Here is a 15,591-nt window from a genome sequence, read left to right as displayed (position 1 = left end):
GTAAGCCTCACACTCAGTCTCATCTTGTGTGCTCTCTGCTAGTGAGGTGAAGCTAGCCCGTGGATCTTAGTCCCAATCACAGGTAAGCCTCACACTCGCTCTCATCCTGTGCGTTCTGAGGAAATATGAATTTTGTGATCAGTTATGTCCCCTATCGTAGACCCCAACGGCTCCATGTGCATGCTATAAGTACATGTATGTTCCCTCCAGTTCCAGTTTTGAAGACGCAAATACATGTGCGTCCACCGTCAACATGTCCTCTTTCAGATCCGCCATGAATGGGTCAGATACTCCATTCCTAAGTATGAAAGGCCACCGACTTTATGTGGTTCACTTTCCACATTTTACAGATTCAGGCGAGTAGGCCCTGAATTTTGCCATCGAGCCTTTTCCTGCCTTCTGCCTCTGAAAGCTCCAGTCCGAGCCTGCATCTGTATCCATGAACTTTGTCCTACTCCCTGCGCGGCTAAACGGTGCCTGATCCAGCCTGTTGCCTGCCAAAAACTGTATTTCACCTTCAAGATTATCTGCTTCGCTCCTCATCCGATGCATTCCTGTCTAGTGGTTTAGGTAAACATTCTTCCAGCTACCGTGCTAAGGGCCAAGCCTCACTGTCCTCATGCAAGTAATTCATAGCCCCTGTTACCATGGAAGATTCCTGCCCCCTCGCATCTCATGTAGACACTTAGACGCTCGTACACGCACTAACAGTCAGTATAGAATAGATTCCGTCCGAGAGACCTTTCCTTTTGGATAATACAGTTCTTTAAACATAAGATATTAGATATGATTTGGGATTAGGTTGACATGACCCCTCAGACTTCTGTCTCCACATGTAGAGCTAAATGTCAAGTCCCCTTCACCCTCTAGTTGCACGTCAATCACACGTCATGCGGCTGCGCGCGCATCTCTGCCAAATATTTCTGCTGACATTGCAGGATTCTCTTATGGATCCACCCACTTGTGACATCATGTATAATGACGTTTTCTAAGTTACGCCTATATGTCCGCCTTTTTGGTTACGTATGCATATTTTATCTCTCTTATCAACTGTTACGTCTCCTGCATCTGTTTCACTATAATGCATTTCTTATAAAAGTAATTACCTGTCAATAATGTATCGCCTTCCTTCCTGAACTCTCGTGGTGATGGAATTTGAAGCCTGCAATTCGAATTGTATTTCCTTTGTCAAGGAATAAAGCTTTTAGAACCTCTAATACCACGGATTCTGCCTCTTATATTTACTGAGTTATTCTTACTAGACTTTACCGCATAAAAAATAGTACCGGTAATGAAATATTTACCACAGTTCTCTGCTAGTGCGGTGAAGCTACCCCGTGGATCTCAGTCCAAATCACAGCTAAGCCTCCCACTCAGTCTCATCCTGTGGGCTCTCTGCTAGTGAGGTGAAGCTATCCCATGGATCTCAGTCCCGTACAGGTAAGCCTCACACTCGGTCTCATCCTATGCGCTCTCTGCTAGTGAGGTGAAGCTACTCCATGGGTCACAGTCATGTACACAGGTAAGCCTAACACTCAGTCTTATCTTGTGTGCTCTCTGCTAGTGAGGTGAAGCTACGCCATGGATCTCAGTCCTGGGCACAGGTAAACCTCACACTCAGTCTCATCCTGTGCACTCTCTGCAGGTGAGGTGAAGCTACGCTATGGATCTCAGTCCCAATTACAGGTAAGCCTCACACTCAGTCTCATCCTGTGCACTCTGCTATTGAGGCGAAGCTACCCCGTGGTTCTTAGTCCCGTGCACAGCTAAGCCTCACACTCAGTCTTATCTTGTGTGCTCTCTGCTAGTGAGGGGAAGCCACCCCATGGAGCTCAACATCGTGGGCAGCTGAGTCTCACACTCAGTCTTATCCTGTGCGCTCTCTGCTAGTGAGGTGAAGATACCCCATGGAGCTCAGTCCCAATCACAGGTAAGCGTCACACTCGGTCTCATCCTGTGCGCTCTCTGCTAGTGAGGTGAAGTTACCCCGTGGATCTCAGTCCCGTGCACAGCGAAGCCTCACACTCGGTCTCATCCTGTGTGCTCTCTGCTAGTGAGGTGAAGCTACGCCATGGAGCTCAGTCCCATACAGGTAAGCCTCACACTCAGTCTCATCTTGGGTGCTCTCTGCTAGTGAGGTGAAGCTACGCCATGGAGCTCGATCCCATACAGGTAAGCCTCACACTCGCTCTCATCCTGTGCGCTCTCTGCTAGTGCGGTGAAGCTACCCCGTGGATCTCAGTCAAAATCACAGCTAAGCCTCCCACTCAGTCTCATACTGTGGGCTCTCTGCTAGTGAGGTGAAGCTATCCCATGGATCTCAGTCCCGTACAGGTAAGCCTCACACTCGGTCTCATCCTGTGCCCTCTCTGTTAGTGAGGTGAAGCTACCCCTTGGATCTCAGACCCGTGCACAGGTAAGTTTCACACTCAGTCTTATCTTGTTTCCTCTCTGCTAGTGAGGGAAAGCTACCCAATGGAGCTCAACATCGTGGGCAGCTGAGCCTCACACTCGGTCTCATCCTATGTGCTCTCTGCTAGTGAGGTGAAGCTACCTCGTGGGTCACAGTCCTGTGCACAGGTAAGCCTCACACTCAGTCTCATCCTGTGCACTCTCTGCTAGTGAGGTGAAGCTACGCCATGGATCTCAGTCCCATGCACAGGTAAGCCTCACACTCAGTCTCATCCTGTGCACTCTCTGCAGGGGAGGTGAAGCTACGCCATGGATCTCAGTCCCAATCACAGGTAAGCCTCATACTCAGTCTTATCCCGTGCGCTCTCTGCTAGTGAGGTGAAGCTACCCCATGGAGCTCAGTCCCAATCACAGGTAAGCCTCACACTCTGTCTCATCCTGTGCGCTCTCTGCTAGTGAGGTGAAGCTACTCCGTGGATCTCAGTCCCATGCACAGCTAAGCCTCACACTCGGTCTCATCCTGTGCGCTCTCTGCTAGTGAGGTGAAGCTACGCCATGGAGCTCAGTCCCAATCACAGGTATGCCTCACACTCGCTCTCATCCTGTGCACTCTCTGCTAGTGCGGTGAAGCTACCCCGTGGATCTCAGTCCAAATCACAGCTAAGCCTCCCACTCAGTCTCATCCTGTGGGCTCTCTGCTAGTGAGGTGAAGCTATCCCATGGATCAAAGACCCGTGCACAGGTAAGTTTCACACTCAGTCTTATCTTGTTTCCTCTCTGCTAGTGAGGGAAAGCTACCCAATGGAGCTCAACATCGTGGGAAGCTGAGCCTCACACTCGGTCTCATCCTATGTGCTCTCTGCTAGTGAGGTGAAGCTACCTCGTGGGTCACAGTCCTGTGCACAGGTAAGCCTCACACTCAGTCTTATATTGTGTGCTCTCTGCTAGTGAGGTGAAACTACGCCATGGATCTCAGTCCCATGCACAGGTAAGCCTCACACTCAGTCTCATCCTGTGCACTCTCTGCAGGGGAGGTGAAGCTACGCCATGGATCTCAGTCCCAATCACAGGTAAGCCTCATACTCAGTCTTATCCTGTGCACTCTCTGCTAGTGAGGTGAAGCTACGCCATGGATCTCAGTCCCATGCACAGGTAAGCCTCACACTCAGTCTCATCCTGTGCACTCTCTGCAGGGGAGGTGAAGCTACGCCATGGATCTCAGTCCCAATCACAGGTAAGCCTCATATGCAGTCTTATCCCGTGCGCTCTCTGCTAGTGAGGTGAAGCTACCCCATGGAGCTCAGTCCCAATCACAGGTAAGCCTCACACTCTGTCTCATCCTGTGCGCTCTCTGCTAGTGAGGTGAAGCTACTCCGTGGATCTCAGTCCCATGCACAGCTAAGCCTCACACTCGGTCTCATCCTGTGCGCTCTCTGCTAGTGAGGTGAAGCTACGCCATGGAGCTCAGTCCCAATCACAGGTATGCCTCACACTCGCTCTCATCCTGTGCACTCTCTGCTAGTGCGGTGAAGCTACCCCGCGGATCTCAGTCCAAATCACAGCTAAGCCTCCCACTCAGTCTCATCCTGTGTGCTCTCTGCTAGTGAGGTGAAGCTACCTCGTGGGTCACAGTCCTGTGCACAGGTAAGCCTCACACTCAGTCTTATATTGTGTGCTCTCTGCTAGTGAGGTGAAACTACGCCATGGATCTCAGTCCCATGCACAGGTAAGCCTCACACTCAGTCTCATCCTGTGCACTCTCTGCAGGGGAGGTGAAGCTACGCCATGGATCTCAGTCCCAATCACAGGTAAGCCTCATACTCAGTCTTATCCTGTGCACTCTCTGCTAGTGAGGTGAAGCTACGCCATGGATCTCAGTCCCATGCACAGGTAAGCCTCACACTCAGTCTCATCCTGTGCACTCTCTGCAGGGGAGGTGAAGCTACGCCATGGATCTCAGTCCCAATCACAGGTAAGCCTCATATGCAGTCTTATCCCGTGCGCTCTCTGCTAGTGAGGTGAAGCTACCCCATGGAGCTCAGTCCCAATCACAGGTAAGCCTCACACTCTGTCTCATCCTGTGCGCTCTCTGCTAGTGAGGTGAAGCTACTCCGTGGATCTCAGTCCCATGCACAGCTAAGCCTCACACTCGGTCTCATCCTGTGCGCTCTCTGCTAGTGAGGTGAAGCTACGCCATGGAGCTCAGTCCCAATCACAGGTATGCCTCACACTCGCTCTCATCCTGTGCACTCTCTGCTAGTGCGGTGAAGCTACCCCGCGGATCTCAGTCCAAATCACAGCTAAGCCTCCCACTCAGTCTCATCCTGTGGGCTCTCTGCTAGTGAGGTGAAGCTACCCCATGGATCTCAGTCCCGTGCACAGCTAAGCCTCACACTCAGTCTTATCTTGTGTGCTCTCTGCTAGTGAGGGGAATCTACCCCATGGAGCTCAACATCGTTGGCAGCTGAGTCTCACACTCAGTCTTATCTTGTGCGCTCTCTGCTAGTGAGGTGAAGCTACCCCATGGAGCTCAGTTCCAATCACAGGTACGCCTCACACTCAGTCTCATCCTGTGCGCTCTCTGCTAGTGAAGTGAAGCTACTCCGTGGATCTCAGTCCCATGCACAGCTAAGCCTCACACTCGGTCTCATCCTGTGCGCTCTCTGCTAGTGAGGTGAAGCTACGCCATGGAGCTCAGTCCCATACAGGTAAGCCTCACACTCAGTCTCATCTTGTGTGCTCTCTGCTAGTGAGTTGAAGCTACATACAGGTAAGCCTCACACTCGGTCTCATCCTGTGTGCTCTCTGTTAGTGAGGTGAAGCTACCCTGTGGATCTGAGTCCCATGCACAGGTAAGCACCACACTCAGTCTTATCTTGTGTGCTCTCTGCTAGTGAGGGAAAGCTACCCCATGGAGCTCAACATCGTGGGCAGCTGACCCTCACACTCGGTCTCATCCTAAGCGCTCTCTGCGAGTGAGGTGAAGCTACCCCGTGGGTCACAGTCCTGTGCACAGGTAAGCCTCACACTCAGTCTTCTCTTGTGTGCTCTCTGCTAGTGAGGTGAAGCTACGCCATGGATCTCAGTCCAGTGCACAGGTAAGCCTCACACTCAGTCTCATCCTGTGCACTCTCTGCAAGTGAGGTGAAGCTACCCCATGGATCTCAGTCCTGTGCACAGCTAATCCTCACACTCAGTCTTATCTTGTGTGCTCTCTGCTAGTAAGGGGAAGCTACCCCATGGAGCTCAACATCGTGGGCTGCTGAGTCTACCACTCAGTCTTATCCTGTGCGCTCTCTGCTAGTGAGGTGAAGCTACCCCATAGAGCTCAGTCCCAATCACAGGTAAGCCTCACACTCGGTCTCATCCTGTGCGCTCCCTGCTAGTGAGGTGAAGCTACCCGGTGGATCTCAGTCCCGTGCACAGCTAAGCCTCACACTCGGTCTCATCCTGTGCGCTCTCTGCTAGTGAGGTGAAGCTACCCCGTGGAGCTCGATCCCATACAGGTAAGCCTCACACTCAGTCACATCTTGTGTGCTCTCGGCTAGTGAGGTGAAGCTACGCCATGGAGCTCAGTCCCATACAGGGAAGCCTCACACTCAGTCTCATCTTGTGTGCTCTCTGCTAGTGAGGTGAAGCTAGCCCGTGGATCTAAGTCCCGTGCACAGGTAAGCCTCACACTCAGTCTTATCTTGTGTGCTCTCTGCTAGTGAAGGAAAGCTACCCCATGGAGCTCAGCGCCATAGGCAGCTGAGCCTCAGACTCAGTCCCATCCTATGCGCTCTCTGCTAGTGAGATGAAGCTACCCCGTGGAGCTCAGCCCCATACTGGTAAGACTCATACTCGGTCTCATCCTGTGCGCTCTCTGCTAGTGAGGTGAAGCTACGCCATGGAGCTCAGTCCCAATCACAGGTAAGCCTCACACTCAGTCTTATCCTGTGCGCTCTCTGCTAGTGAGGTGAAGCTACTCCATGGATCTCAGTCCCGTGCACAGGTAAGCCTCACACTCGGTCTCATCCTGTGCGCTCTCTGCTAGTGAGGTGGAGCTACTCCATGGAGCTCAGCGCATAGGCAGCTGAGCCTCACGCTCAGTCTTATCCTGTGCGCTCTCTGCTAGTGAGGTGAACCTACGCCATGGATCTCAGTCCCGTGCGCTCTCTGCTAGTGAGGTGAAGCTACCCCGTGGATCTCAGTCCCATACAGGTAAGACTCATACTCGGTCTCATCCTGTGCGCTGTCTGCTACTGAGGTGAAGCTACCCCGTGGATCTCAGTCCCATATAGGTAAGACTCATACTGGGTCTCATCCTGTGCGCTCTCTGCTAGTGAGGTGAAGCTACGCCATGAAGGTCAGTCCCAATCACAGGTAAGCCTCACACTCGGTCTCATCCTGTGCGCTCTCCTAGTGAGGTGAAGCTACCCTGTGGATCTCAGTCCCATACAGGTAAGACTCATACTCGGTCTTATCCTGTGCGCTCTCTGCTAGTGAGGTGAAGCTACCCCGTGGATCTCAGTCCCATACAGGTAAGACTCATACTCGGTCTCATCCTGTGCGCTGTCTGCTACTGAGGTGAAGCTACCCCGTGGATCTCAGTCCCATATAGGTAAGACTCATACTGGGTCTCATCCTGTGCGCTCTCTGCTAGTGAGGTGAAGCTACGCCATGAAGGTCAGTCCCAATCACAGGTAAGCCTCACACTCGGTCTCATCCTGTGCGCTCTCCTAGTGAGGTGAAGCTACCCTGTGGATCTCAGTCCCATACAGGTAAGACTCACACTCGGTCTCATCCTATGCGCTCTCTGCTAGTGAGGTGAAGCTTCCCCATGAATCTCAGTCCCGTACAGATAAGCCTCACACTCGCTCTCATCCTGTGTGGTCCCTGCTAGTGAGATGAAGGGACCCCGTGGAGCTCAGCACAGCGGGCCGCTAAGCTTTCACCTGCGTCATGAAGTCCCTGTTCAGTCTTATCTCCCTTGCTCCTCAGTCCCTTCTTACACCTTTCCCTTACTCTCTCCCTTAGTCTCTCCCTTACTTCCTTAGCCTCTGTTTCCTTCTTTGCCTTCTCTGTCCTCCTCTTTTACCCCGCCCTTTGTTGCTCACTTCTTCCTTGCCTTCTGCTCTCTACTTCCCTCTACCTTTCCTTTTCTTCCCCTTCTCCTTCTCTTTCTTCACCCCTCCTTACCTTCTGCCCCATCATATTTACTCTTTCATTCGTTACCTCTCTCCTTCATTGCCTTCTGTTTTCTGCTTCCTCTTCTCTCCTCCTCCTTTACATTTGCCATCCTTACTTTCTCTCCCTACTTTCTCTCTTCCTTGTTATCTTTTTCCCTCTCCTTCCTTCTCCCCTCCATTCTTCTCTCTCTCCTCCTTCCATCTCTCCATTCTTGCCTTCTAGCTTCCTTCCCCCTCTCTCTCATTACCTTCTGTTCCTTCCTTAGTTCTCTCTCTCTCTCTCTGCCTCTTCTTTCCTCTTCTTTTCCTCTTTCTCTCCTATCCTTTGGTCCCCACCTTCCTTTTATCTCGCCCCCTTTTTCCTCTCTCTCTCCATCCCTCATGGTCCCTCCTCCCCTTCCCTCTCTCTCTATCTCTCTCTCTCACGTCCCCCCTTTCTCTTGTCCCCTTCTTTCCTCTCTCTCTCTCCTTCCATCCTGGTCTTCACTCCCCTTCTCTCTCTCTCTCCTCTCTATATTGGCCCCTTTCCTCCTGGCCCCCCTTCCCTACATTTCTCTTACCTCCCCACTTTATCTATCCTGCTTCTTTCTCTCTCTCTCACCTCCCTCCTCCCCTCCTTTCTCCTCTCTATCCTGCCCCCTTGCCTTCTCTCTCTCTCTCTCCTCTCTATATTGGCCCCTTTTCTCCTGGTCCCCCTTTCCTCCATCTCTCTTACCTCAGCTCTTTTTCTATCCCCCTCCTTTCTCTCTCTCTCTCACCTCCCTCCTCCCCTCCTTTCTCCTCTCTATCCTGCCCCCCTTTGCCTTCTCTACCTCTCTCTCATCTCCCCCTCTCTCTTGCCCCTTCCTTCCCTCTCTTTCTATCCTTTCCTCCTTGTCCCTCCTCCCCTTCTCTCCCCCCCCTCTCTCTTGACATCTCCTCTCTCTCTCCTTCCCTCCTGGTCCCCCTCCCCTTCTCTCCCCCTCTCTCTTGCCCCCATCTTTCCCTCTTTCTGTTGTTCAGCGCTATGAAGGGTCTTTAGAACAGGATAAGTGCTTCAAAAACATCAGAGCAGGGTATCTTTGCTGCAAACCATTAATGTCAGAGACATTCCACATCCTTCCATAACCTCTGAAGTGTTTTGGAAATGAACTCAAATGAGCTATAGGAATTACCAGACTTAATGGAAAATTAACTGTTGAAACAACAAAGCTAAGAGTAAGGATTGCTCTGAGTAGCCAGTGCTTAATTTGAGCCGGCGCTTGCAGGTGGGGGCGAGCAGTACTCATCTTCGGGGACCGCATTTTCCAAGAGTAAGAGAGAAAAACACAGAGGGGCATATTTACAAGCCCCTATTGCCACCACAGCGTCACTTTTTTCATGTTGTGATGGCGATAGGGGTTTCGCCTTATTTACAAGGCAGTGTTAAGCCACTTAACGTGGCTTAACGCTGCCTTGTAAATAAGGCCCCTTTCATGCTATACTTAGAGTGAAAGGGGAGGGCAATGGGTGTTGCGTTGGGCGTTCTGCCATAACACCCATTGATTTTGACGGGCGTTCTGCCATAACACCCATTGATTTTGACGCTGCCCCCTATTTACAAGGCCAGAGAAAACCAGGTCTTAAACAGGCGAAACAAGGAGAAACGCTTTATTTCTTCCAGCTTTTGCTGTTTCCACGTGTGCTGCTCTGCGCAGCACACATAGCAACAGCAAAAGGCCATTGGTGTCCCTTCCTGCACCTAAACAATTTAAAAAAATTACATTTTGTAACCTCTATGTGTGGTAATGCAGCAGACATAGAAGTTTCAAAACACCATTTAAAGATTGTTTATGTGCAGGTTCATCCCTAACAGATTACGCTGCGCTGAGAGCGCAAATCGCTGAATTTCCCCTAGAGCCAGAGTCATTTGTACCTCTGAATACTTTGATCACTACTTCTGGGGGGGACCATTTAGTTTCCAAATTATACAAATTCTCTATGTCATTAATTCCGGCTGAAGATGCCAAAATCCGGGAGGTCTGGGAGCGAGATTTAGGACATACTATTGAGGAGTCTCAGTGGTCCTTTTGTTGCTCACAGATTAAGGAGATCTCTCTGAACAGTTGGCATAAGTTGCTTCATTTTACATTTCTGTGGAGGGCATACACGTTGCTGGCGAAACTTCACCCCACGTGACCACATACTTGTCCCAAATGCGGCGCGCATTATGCGGATTTTGCGCATATGACTTGGTATTGTGGGAAAATTGCAGATTATTGGATGGCGGTGTATGTTATTTTGGGCCTTATGACGGGACTAGACCTACATCCCACCCCGCAGGTAGCCCTTCTGGGATACGTTGGAAATATCCCTAAGCAGTTGCGCCGAAACACATCTATGACGGTATTGTTAGTAAAACGGGAAATAGCTATTTCTTGGGGATACAAGTGTATTCCTACCACCAAGGCCTGGCTAAATAGTCTTAGTTATTGCAACACAAATAGTGACCTGTTTGCTACTAGTCTGCCTGCGAATTCCAGACCTAAAGATATATTGAGCCCCTAAAAACATACTTACTAGAGACTGCGCAGGCTTCCTCAACACAGCCACTACCTGGGATAGTTCCTACCGGAGTGGGTTGAGATTTCCCTCTTTTTCTCTTTTCCGGCTGTTCAATCATGTACTGCATGGCAGATAACCTGAGGAGAGAGTGGTGGTTTTAGACATACATGAAGCTTGATGAAGTGTATAAACATACCGAGAATGGAAGGTGAAATGTATCTTGTACTGTGCTTTTTTTTATTGATGCACTGGAGACTGTGCCTGAGATCTCTTTGTTTATGACAAAGTGGTAAATAAAGTTGGAAAAAAAAAAGATTGTTTATGTGCAGGAAGGAACATCTTCCTGCACATAAACAATATTCCCCACAACGCAGACACCCTTGCACTATGGTGCACCCTTGCACTATGGTGCACCCTTGCACTATGGTGCAAGGGTGCCTACGTTGGCGCTAGGCTATTAAATTTAGCGCCAGCGCAGGGGAAAAAGCAGGGCTGCACCATATTCTTATAAATATGGTGCAGCCCTGCGTTTCTAAAGTGACGGAGCGTGTTGTTAGCCTTATTGGCTTTACGACATACATGCCACTTTATTTGTAAATATGGCCAAAAATGCGAAAGAAGGGGGAAAGAAAGACAGAAAAATCGTGAGAAAGAGTGAAAGCAGGGATAAAAAAATTATTTGCGAGAGTGGGATGAAGGGGAACGGAGTGTCTGGGGGTGGGCGGAAGAGGCCGGTGGAGGTGTTAGGAATGTATGGGCATATTTACGACCCTCTATCACCACAGGAATGTCACTTTTAGTGACGTTCCTGTGGCAATATGTGCTTCGTCTTATTTACAAGGCAGCGTTAACCCACATAATGTTAACGCCACACCCCACCACTTCTTTAGTAAATGTGCCCCATACAGTCTTGTACTCCGCACCCCGACCATGGGTTTCTGAGTAAAACTTTGGGCATATTTACTAGAGAAGTGGCGGAGCGTGTCGTTAGCCTCCTTCGCTTAACGCCACACTTCGCCACTTCTGAAACGCAAGGCTGCACCATATTTACAACAATATGGTGCAGCCCCGCTTTTTCCCCTGAGCTGGCACTAAATTTAGCAGCCTAGTGCCAACGCAGACACCCTTGCACCACGGGCTAAGGGTGTCTGTGTTTAGGGTACAATTGTTTATGTGCAGGAAGGTCCCACTGCCCATAAACAATCTTTAAATGACATCAGGGCTCTCAGTGCAGCAGGGAGCCAAAGAAAGAACCACCTCAGAGGTGTGAGGGGTGATCATGGCTGTCGTGCAGCCGGGAGCCAAAGAAAGAACCGCTCCGGAGGTGTGAAGGGTGATCAGGGCTCTCAGTGCAGCCAGGAGCCGAAGAAACAACTGCCTCAGAGGTATGAGGGGTGATCAGGGCTGTCCGTGCATCCAGGAGCCGAAGAAAGAACTTCCCCAGAGTCTTTGGGGCTGGGGCTCGTGTCTTCAGGGGTGGGGCTAGTGTCTTCAGGAGTGGGGCTCATGTGTCTTCAGGGCTGAGGCTTGTGTCTTCAGGAGTGGGGAGTGTCTTCAGGGCTGGGGCTCGCATCTTTAGAGGTAGGGCTAACATCTTAAGGGCTGGTGCTCGTGTCTTCAGGGGTGGGGCTCATGTCTTCAGGACTGGGGATTGTGTCTTCAGGGGTGGGGATCGTGTCTTTGGGGCTGGGGCTCGTGTCTTCAGGGGTGGGGCTCATGTCTTCAGGACTGGGGATTGTGTCTTCAGGGGTGGGGATCGTGTCTTTGGGGCTGGGGCTCGTGTCTTTGGGGGTGAGGCTCATGTCTTCAGGGCAGGGGCTTGTTTCTTCAGGGTAGGGCTCATGTCTTCAGGGGTGGTGCTCATGTCTTCGGGGGTGGGGCTCATGTCTTCAGGGGTGGGGTTAGTGTCTTCAGGGGTGGGGTTAGTGTCTTCAGGGGTGGGGTTAGTGTCTTCAGGGCGGGAATCATGTTTTCGGGGAAGGGCTCATGTCTTCAGGGGTGGGCTAGTGTCTTCAGGGGTGGGGCTCGTGTCTTCGGGGGTGGGGCTCATGTCTTCAGGGGTGGGGTTAGTGTCTTCAGGGGTGGGGTTAGTGTCTTCAGGGCGGGAATCATGTTTTCGGGGAAGGGCTCATGTCTTCAGGGGTGGGCTAGTGTCTTCAGGGGTGGGGCTCGTGTCTTCAGGGCTGGAGATCATGTCTTTAGGGGTGGGGATCATGTCTTCGAGGCTGGGGCTTGTGTCTTTGGGGCTGGGGCTCGTGTCTTCAAGGGTGGGGCTTGTGTCTTCAGGACTGGGGCTCGTGTTTTCAGGGCTGGGGCTCGTGTCTTCAGGGCTGGGGATCGTGTCTTCAGGGCTGGGGCTTGTGTCTTCAGAGGTAGGGCTCATGTCTTCAGGGATGCAGCTTGTGTCTTCAGTGGTGGGGTGTTGGACCCGGCCCTTCTGGCAGGTTCACCCCTGAAACTTTTTGCTTTTTAATTGTGACCTGGTGTTAGTAATTTTTGGCTTCTGCGCACTTTACCACTGTGTCCCAGGGTAAAGTGCGTGCGTGTAGTGAGGTTGGCCTGCCCTCCCATAGGAATGCATGGGGGAATGTATGTGTCCTGGTAGTTCCTGATGCGTGGGGAGTGCAGGTGCGAGTTTGGTATGTGTGGACTCGTGTGATGAAATGCTGCGCGATGATGTGTGCGGCATCAATGTACCTAGTGTGGAAGTGCCACTTCTAGAAGTTGGCATGTCTGTGTGCCGTTTGAGATAAGTGCATTGTCTGGCGATTGGCTGGCTGAGGTCATGTGATGGGTTAGGGAATCCCCAGAGTCAGGAGGAATCACCCAGTGGTGAATGGGGAGATCAGCAGCCAGATGGGTGGGAGGAGTACACCTAGGACATGAATAGGGCTGGGCTTTCCCCACACAATGCTGGCTCCGCCCCCTGTGGTGCGACTGATGACCCTGGCCTGTTCTGTGAATAGGGAGAGGGGCTGAGCAAAACAAAGTGCTCAGGAACCAGTTGTATCTGGTTCGCCCCTTTCCTGCACCTTGAGTCAAAGGAAACCTATGTATAAAAAGGGGCTGTGACCCCATGTGTGTGTTCTGTTGTGCCTGTGTTCTTGAGGGGACACTTTCCCAGGAGGAACCGCCGCGGGACCCAGCTGCTGTTTCCTGTGGGTCCCTGCGTGCTGGCCTGCCTGGCTGCGCCTTGCTGTGGTCCCCCCCCAGCACCAAAGATCCTCTGATTCTGCCCTCCTGGGGACTGGGTGGGACCTAGCGCCTGGGAGCGCTTTTGGGCAGACTTGGAGGAGCAGCGCTTCTGTTTCCCCTGCAGCCTGGAGCTGCGATCCTTTTAAAAGGGAATCCCTGGCGTAGAGGATTCCCCCGCATTTCCAATTGTTTTCGGCGGGAGCCCACCCCGCCGTTGTATTCCTGGTGGCGGGTGCCAACGTGCATTGCCGTGATCGTTGGCGGGTGCCCACCCCGCTTATTTACGTATATTTGCTTGGAAACTCATAGCGGGTGCCCACCCCGCTTATTCACGTATATTTTAGTTTTAAAACAAAGGCGGGAGCCCACCCCGCGCATCGGTGAAAGGAGCAGGAAGATAATCACCGCAACGTTATCTCTCCGCCGCGCTGGGATTGGCCCAGCGGGAGAGAGTGTGCCCACGTGACCAGAGGCTCGTCCAGGAAGCCGCGCCGTGAGTGGAGGAAGTGGACGAGAGCCTACCCCGCGCTTCCCCGAGAAAAGAAGGGAGGGCGAGTCCACGAGACAGCAGCGTCGCTGCTGCCCGGCCGAAGTGCTGCCGGCCACGGAAGAAGTGACGACGACGCGGAGAGCCGGTAAGTGTGGGTGTCCCCGCCGGTCTCTTCTCAGCCCCGCACAGCGCTGTTCTTTGGTTAGAGCCCCGAGTGAGGCTCCAACCTACGGGGACATTCCTGTTGGTGACACGAGCGGCCCCGGAAGGCAGCGGGCTGCTCCAACATCCGCAGCATTATTTGCTTCAAGCACTAATGCGCTCCAACGCGGGGCACATTGTTTAAAGAGCTTGTGAGGCTCCAACGTCGGGGGTGATTTTTTGGTTGCAAGGGCCCCAGAGAGGGGGCCCCCACCTCCCTGTGCCAGCGCTTGAGCGGCCCCGCCTGCCAGAGGGCCGCTCCGACGAAGGGGGCATTTCTTTGGTGATAAGAGCGGCCCCGGAAGGCAGCGGGCCGCTCCAACGTGACTGGGGCATATTTGTTTAAGAGCCGAGAGAGGCTCCAACAACGGGCCATATTTGTCTAGAGCCCTGACAGGCTCCAACGCGGGGCACATTGTTTAAAGAGCCTGTAAGGCTCCAACGAGGCACATTGGTTGAAGAGCCCTGTGGGGCTCCAACGTTGGCCCCCTCATTTGTTTAGAGCCCACGAGGCTCTCCCAGTGTCGTGTGGCATTCCAGAGCCCAGAGAGGGCTCCAAAGGCACAGTGGTGCCCACGCATTTTCCCAGCTGCCCAGCACTTAGTGGGCAGCTGCCACGTTTAGGTTGTGGCCCTTACGCTTTGGCTTGCGCAGCCTGCGCAGTCTAGCCCTGACTCTGCTGGACAAAGGGCATTTGAGCCCCTGAGAGGCCAAGTTGGCCTGGGGACAGTTTTGCTGTGGTGTACCCTCACCTAGGGTACCGGGTTGTTCTTACATGTGTAATTTTGCGCCTGCGCATTGTCTTTATGCTCATTTTCATTCCTAAACTGTTTTATGTATAAGAGATTGTTTTTGCTAGTAGAGATTATGCTAGTGAGTTCATGGTCCCCTGTGTGATGGGTACCTAAGGTGTTTTAGGATTGCGTAGGGTGTACTTACCTTTTACCAGTGGTTACTGGTTGTGCGCTACATTCATTATTTGTTCTACATTTCTACATTTACAATTTGGTGATTTGTGATGATTCTGACAGTGGTCCCTGTGGCCCTGTCTTGTGTAAATAGTCCCCTGTAAATCCTGCCCAGTGCCCGTTGGCACAGTGTAAATTGTGTGAATATTATCTAATGTGTTTTGGTATAATACAAAGGCTATTTTTATATATAACCTTGTGTGGAGTTTCTTTTGTGGTGGGCCTTGGGTGTTGTTGCTGGGTGCGCGCGCAAACGCTTTAAATATTGCCTCCGGGATAAGCCTGACTGCTCGTGCCAAGCTACCAAGGGGGTGAGCAGGGGTTATCTTTGGCGTGTAACTCCCCAGCCCTGACTAGAGTAGTGGTTTCTGCCTGGCTTTGGCGCAAGCCCTAGCCAACCAGAAATCCCATTTCTAACATGAGGCTTGTGTCTTTAGGGCTGGGGATCGTGGCTTCAGGGCTGGGGCTATTGTCTTCAGGGGTGGGGCTAGTGTCTTCAGAAGTGGGGCTCGTGTCTTCAGGGCTGGGGATCGTGTCTTCAGGACTGAGGTTCGTGTATTCATGGCTCAGGCTTGTGTCTTCAGGGATAGGGCTCAGGTCTTCACGGGTGGGGCTCTTGTCTTCATGGATG

Source organism: Triturus cristatus, chromosome 6 (assembly GCF_964204655.1).
Source record: "Triturus cristatus chromosome 6, aTriCri1.1, whole genome shotgun sequence".
Classification (NCBI taxonomy): domain Eukaryota; kingdom Metazoa; phylum Chordata; class Amphibia; order Caudata; family Salamandridae; genus Triturus; species Triturus cristatus.
This window is presented reverse-complemented; position numbering follows the sequence as displayed.